The following is a 6629-nucleotide window of genomic DNA, read 5'->3' as shown; positions in this document are numbered from 1 at the left end:
CAGTGAGGTCTTAGCAGAAGTTATAAAGTTTGCCTGGAAGTCCTGTAATGTAAAATCTGATTGCTATAAGATGCTCAGATCACCAACTCTTATTTTAGAATCTCTGATTTCACAAATTAAGGGCCAAGGTTATTCATTGCACTTCCCAAACCTTAAATAACAAATCCTACTGGGTTATATGATATATACCATGCATCTCATCATCTTAACTTTTTACATGCTAATATCATCTGTGATCAAATGAGTCGACTGACATTCAAATGTAATAGTTAAAATTTCTGCACCACAGATATACAACTTCAACCTTTTGAGTGCTGCCATTCCATATATGGACTTTATCCACATTTTAACGAGGCTTTAAAATCTCCAAGATTAAGCTAGTATTTTATATAGAGCTGCCTGCTTTTTATGATATCCTGACATGTTGTACAACATTTGTGACTATATTGATCCTTATAAATTCAGCATCTATATATATTCACGAAAAGTATTCCCCTCCACGTTCAGTATGCAGGGTGAGCAGGGGGATGACGACAATGGGAAACACAGAGGGGCACACTTCTTAGGTGATTTGCTGTAAATAGGTAAGGAATATTTTAGTAGCACTGTTGCACAACTCAGCAACACTTTAAAAATCAAAATACCACCCTCAAAGTGCACAACTAAGAACTGACAGAGATTATTTCTCAAATTTTACCCTATTTCATTGTCCTTCAAACAAACCTGTTACAAATCCTGAGGGGGTGAATGGTACTCCTTTCCCACCTGGGACAGTTATACATCTTCATGCCCATGCCTTTGCCTGACTGCAGAGACAAGCTTTCTTGTGTTTCTCCATGCAGTTTCATGCTTTTAATCTGAAACAAATGATTGCAGGAAAAAAAGCATTATCACCTTGGCAAGGCATCAGGAGTATAGAGAAAGAAAAAAAAAAAAAGAAAGGGTGTATGGGCAAATTCATCTTCCATTGCTACAATCAATCTCTCACCTAAAGAAATACACAATAACTAGGCAGGAAAGGGCCAAGATTTATGGCCTAGAAACATCTACACTGACCAGCATACACCTAGCCTTCTTGGCTCCCTCATTGCCAGAATGGCTCTTTCTAACAGTTACAATGATATACTGTCTCTCCCTACTGTTTTACAAGTACATTAGCTTTATTTAATGAGATCTCTGAGTAATTTAACAGATGTATATAGGACATAAGATTAGAAAAACTCTTGCTACTTGAACACTTTTGCCAAGGTATTCTAGGGCTAGCTAATCTCCCCTACCATGCTATATTCCTTGAAATAGTGTTATTGGAATTTTTTTGAAGGTTTTTAAGAATCATTTTAACAGAAATGTTATATTATAATCAAATAGAGCAGTGCCATATACAACAATGCCAACACTTGCTTGTATCAGACCCATAAAAATCAGGTTAAATGTACTTACGTTAGATCTTCAAAACTATTTAATGTATTAAGAGGCCTGAGAAAAATTCAGAAGCAAAATGAATATATTTTAAATCTCACACCCTGTTCTTATAACTTAAACAACATGTCCCAAAGGAAAAAAAACAAACCAAAAGATTCTTCTGAAATATATATTCAGCTTTAAATTTCACAATGATTAGGTCACTCAATGAGAAATCATTAAAAAATCATGTATCCTGAGTTTTTCCTTAATACGTGAAGTATAGCTAGCCATTACTTTAATACAACAGCATTGCTTTCCATGATTTTATTATCTCTGGTTTTGTGCAACAGACCATGTTTTAGATGGCTTCTGTTACCCAGCAAAATAGTTTTAAGCACTAGTGTTATACAGTAAAACATTAAATAAAAAGACTGCAATAATAACTTCTGAAATAACTGTAATTAGCTAACAATTAATAATACAGAGAGGCAGCAATAAGGAATTACCTGTTTAAAACAGTATTCAGTTTTTCTTAGTGAAAGAAAGAAGATGGGCATAAACTTTATGCATTTGTCTGTGTATTTTTTACAGCAGTGCATCTACAAAAATCTATAGTGTGTTGGTTTTTTTCTCATAGATTATACTTTTAAAATTGATTAAAAATAGAATATTGCCCCCGATTCAGTAAATTACTTTAATGAACTACATTAAAAAAATTCAACAACTTCAATTCTACCCAGTGGTGAGACCAGTGCTAATTGAGTTTAGTGGCGTTTTTTGTAAATAATATATAGTCTTATTAAAGAAGGCTTATTTTAGTTTCAAAATGTATTTCTTTTTAAAATTCTTTTAAGCTGAAGGGAAAAAAAATACAAAAGATGAGAGTAATATTTACTATTCTGGCAAAAAGTTCAATGTCCTTCTGGCTTACAGGGTATTGTGTTAACCTTGAATTAGACCATAAAACACAGCTCTAGCACATTTATACATAATTACCCATAGAACACTACAAAATTTACAACAAGCTTGTTGCAACAGATATGTCTAACATTTGGAGAAAATCCACATATGCATCTGACAAAATAAACATCCTGAACCACTGTTCTGAATTGCATGACACAGCCAGCAGTGATGATTCCTTGTTCACAACGTAAGAAAAGTTAAGTTGGGAACTTGAAATATGGATATTTCTTTAAATACCAGAAAAAGACTGATAAATTTCAGGGTACAAAATTCAGAATAGTCACCATGTAAAAATTATGCTGGAAATTGATAATGTACAAAATTACTCCTAAAGTAGAAAAGTAGAGGAAAAGGAAAAACAGAAGCTGGAACAGAGAAAATTCATTGCATGAAATTTCATTTCTTGAGAGCTATACATCAAATTGTATTTGTTTAATGAGCTTGACACTAGAAAGATGTATAGAACATGCCAAACACCCAGTACCAGTGCGTTCTGGGAAAAAGATAACATCTGAGAATCTGACCACTCACTTAGTCTTCTAGCCAGACTTCTCTATCTACTGGTTCTTCAGGGGATTATAAATGAGAGGGCAGGAGGAACAAGGAGCAAAATAATGAAAAACACACAAGAAAAGAAAAATTATAACATTGTAAAGCAAAGTAAAGCCAAATTTATTGACCTCACAGCTACATAATCAAGAGAAAGTTATCACTGTAGAAACTTTTACTAAAGCAGAATGATCTTAAATAACAAGGGAGTGCTATGAAATTTACAGCACTTTTAAGATATGCAAATTGAATGCAAGGTATAGACATAAGGGTAATTAATTGTAAATCTAAGAATAATGTTTCTTTGTCAGGACTGTCTCCATGTTGTGGAATACATTCTAATGTGCCTTAACTCTGAATATTTGTTAAAGGCCGGTCTAATTATAAGATGTTCGGAATTTCAAAATAGTAGTTATTCTTATCATTTAATATAGCTGCTGTAAAGTTTCGTAACAAAATGTATTGATTACATGAAAATATTTTAATCTAGGCACTGAATGCTTGTCTTTGGAAAAAATAATATGATAGACACAGCTTTCTTCTAAAACAGTGTTTTGTGTGGATTTTTTTTTTTTTAAGGAGGAGAAAGGAAGGTGGCAACATAATTAACTGTAAACATCTTTGCTGCACTTTTTAAGTTATAATGCTGATTTTCTATAGGACTTAATAAAATAAAATATAGGTTTACAATTTTATTGTTTATTCAATTTTTCCTGTAGTATTTAAGTAATTATGTGACAATAATTAAGGTCAAACTTTCCATTACACTAGGACTATAAAAATCCACTTAAATTTTAAAGTAGTTTCACTTTTTTTTTTATTTTAAATTTTTTAAAAACTTTTTTCACTTATATTTTAGAGCTTGGCATACAAGCCCTGAGTTTGAAAGAAAATTTATATAAACTTATATATATGTATAAAAACTTTTACATGAATAATTCAAGCTCCTTCAGCTTCAGCAGCAGGCCTACATAAGCAGTCATGCTCCCTGACAATAAACACCCAATTTTACCTTCTTTTAGCATTTAGTTAACTCAGACAAATTAAAATGAAGCTTCTTTACGGAGCAGCATAATAAAGCGCCTTCAACAACAATGCCCTCGTATGAGATGCATTGGATTTTTAGGCAAAACCCACCCATTACCCCTCAAGTCTTAGTAGAATTTGCTATAGGTCTGTAGAAGATTTAAACAGTATTGGAGAGAACTAACGTGAGCAGGCAAAGCTTCCCAAAAGTCAGATTACTGACCACCAAGCTACCTATAGAAACATGGAAAACAGGAACACGGGGATTTGTGAAACTATTACAGGTGATACCTGTCAGGTTCCAGAAAAAAAAAAAATAAAAAAAGAAATAGCCACATATATAATCTTAGAAAGAAATCACATTGTTGAAGTATGTGACATAGATACACATGTATTAGCATTACAAAAAAAACTTCCATATTTTCACCACTTCATGTTACATTCCTACTGGTGCAAGAATTATCCATAACCCCCACACACAGGATATTCTTTTCATATTCCAAAGGGAAAAGAGCAAAACACTTCATAGCCTCCTATTTTAAAGGAGGTGCAAATAGGATAGTTAGAGGTGAGATGTTCAACCAGGATTACAATCCTTTGTGGAAACCATCATCTGAAATAGACTGTTTTTCTTATTAAAGGGGTGCTTCTAGGGAAGGATAAGAGCCACAGTTCCTCATTGGCAAGAGAAATTAAGAGTAAATTATAAATTCTGGCTGGCAGAATCAGTGTAATTTATCTGCATGAGACAAAATGTATTCTGGAAACACATCAGTAATGCCTTTGGGAGGTAGAGAAGGAGTGATTGAGCATCAGTATGCAATCCATACGTAAATGCTAAGACTACTTTCAAAAACGTACATATTATCACTTCATGTCTGGTCTGCCTAAACAATTAAAATATTCTGTTAATATTTTTTTACCTAAGCATAACATACCATAACTTTAGCTCCCATTCAGTGACAGTTTGTGCTTGGGAGTTCTGTTATAGTTTAAACAGAGACCTCAGGAAATTTTGAAGTCATTGCCAGATATAGAGGCAGATTTCATAACACCAGTTTAATGCATCATATGCTTACATGAGAGGGTCTCTCCTATATAACACTTGCAGAAATTATAAATTCTCCATATGCCAGCAGAGTTAATAGCTTCCTTAAAGGATCTTTTAAAAATTATGCTCGCACAGGAACAAGTTTACAAAACTTTCTGTAAGGAAACAGAAAACCAAGGCACTTATTAATGGTGAGTTGTAACTGGGGCAAATTGAAGTTTTCAACCATCTTTCCTTTTATAATGGCTTTCCTACACAAGGTTTAACCTTTCTTGCACCTGAATAAAGTTTCAGTGGCAGCTCGCATTGGAACCCTCTTCTCTAACTTCTTGAAAAGTCAGAAAACTTAGTCTGGAGTAAAGGTCACAACAACTAGAGTAGAAGATGTGGCAAGGTTATGCAAATTTTCTGAAGGCCAATTAATGAGGAATCCTAGGAGACAAACTTTAGGGTTGTCATGGAGGTAAAGGATATGACGACAGTCTTCTGTGGAAGTGCATTGGAAATTCTATTACATTGGTGAAAAGAGGTGCTGATCTGAAAGCACAGAGCTCTTGTCTTAACTGATTGCTTTCCTATGATGTGACTACCAGAGGTTACTGTCCTATTTGAAGCATTTTTTCAGATCATAGTTTGAATTGTATTTCACGTGGAGACTACAAATTTTCTCAATCAATTAGCGTAAGACTGTGCGTCTTAGGCAAGTTGCAGAGGTTAACCATAGCTATGTTTGACCCACATTAATTTTTCTCATTAGTCTATGACATCTACCTATAATTTTACTCCTCATATTTGCAGGTTCAGTGAACATTTCAAATGGTTATACTTTTGCCAGAATCTCTGATACACAAATTTGTGAATGTCCAGAAAACACAAAATGTCAGAAGAGCCAAACTGGGCATACACAATATAACCCTGACCAAAGCGAATGGTTGAAGCCAAAAGGTTTTCTAAGCCAGTCATTTCTGCAGCCATTACTCACCAAAAAAATTGCATTTATTTCCTGATTCTTGTCACTCTAAACCAGCTTCTCCAATTCAATTACTGCCAAATTAAACTTATGAAAAGAAACTGTAGTGAGCACTGAATAGTAGCATAACTTGATTTGCTCTCTTCTACTGTCCAGTCACCTAATGTTTTTTTCTACCTTAGCAATTCAGTAGGGGTGAGCATCCTCCTCACTTGAAAAATGGGAGGATCTGTGGACTAGGCAGCAACTACATCTTATGTGTTTTGGGGTGGCTTTTCCCCCCATTGAATTTATTAGTATTTTCCTTGTATTAATCGTGAGGTGGATTGTCAGAATTTGGCATTACACAGCACAGACTGACAAAAGAGTAATTCAGGAGGAAGTGTTCACAAAGTTCACTCCCATGTGGTGAACTATCATATGCTAAAACAACAGCCCCACAAATTTCGGTGGGACTACCTGACCAGTAAACACACACAAAGTAGATGGTGGGACAGTAAAAAAGGCAAGTGCAGTATCTGGCCTTACACTCTCATTAAACAGACTTAGGTCTTAAATACTGAAAGATGGATAGTCTAAAAAATACTTATTTTTTTCCTAAGGTCATTAAGAAAAGTGAAATTCTTCACTTTGTCCTTAAACTCAGTGGAAACTGCTCAGCTCACC

The 6629-nt window shown here is 34.3% G+C and overlaps 1 long non-coding RNA gene across 1 annotated transcript in view; it reads right to left on the bottom strand.

Moving 5' to 3' along the window:
* Positions 1 to 262: 262 nt before the first annotated feature.
* Positions 263 to 6629, bottom strand: part of LOC136004615 (uncharacterized) — a 232861-nt gene continuing 226494 nt past the window's right edge. The window contains exons 8-9 of the long non-coding RNA XR_010608554.1: positions 724 to 857; positions 263 to 574 (exon numbers count right to left, since the gene is read on the bottom strand). This is a non-coding gene — a long non-coding RNA (uncharacterized LOC136004615). The remainder of the gene's footprint in view (positions 575 to 723; positions 858 to 6629) is intronic.

The sequence above is a fragment of the Lathamus discolor genome, chromosome Z, assembly GCF_037157495.1.
Source record: "Lathamus discolor isolate bLatDis1 chromosome Z, bLatDis1.hap1, whole genome shotgun sequence".
In the NCBI taxonomy this organism is placed as follows: domain Eukaryota; kingdom Metazoa; phylum Chordata; class Aves; order Psittaciformes; family Psittacidae; genus Lathamus; species Lathamus discolor.
This window is presented reverse-complemented; position numbering and strand designations above follow the sequence as displayed.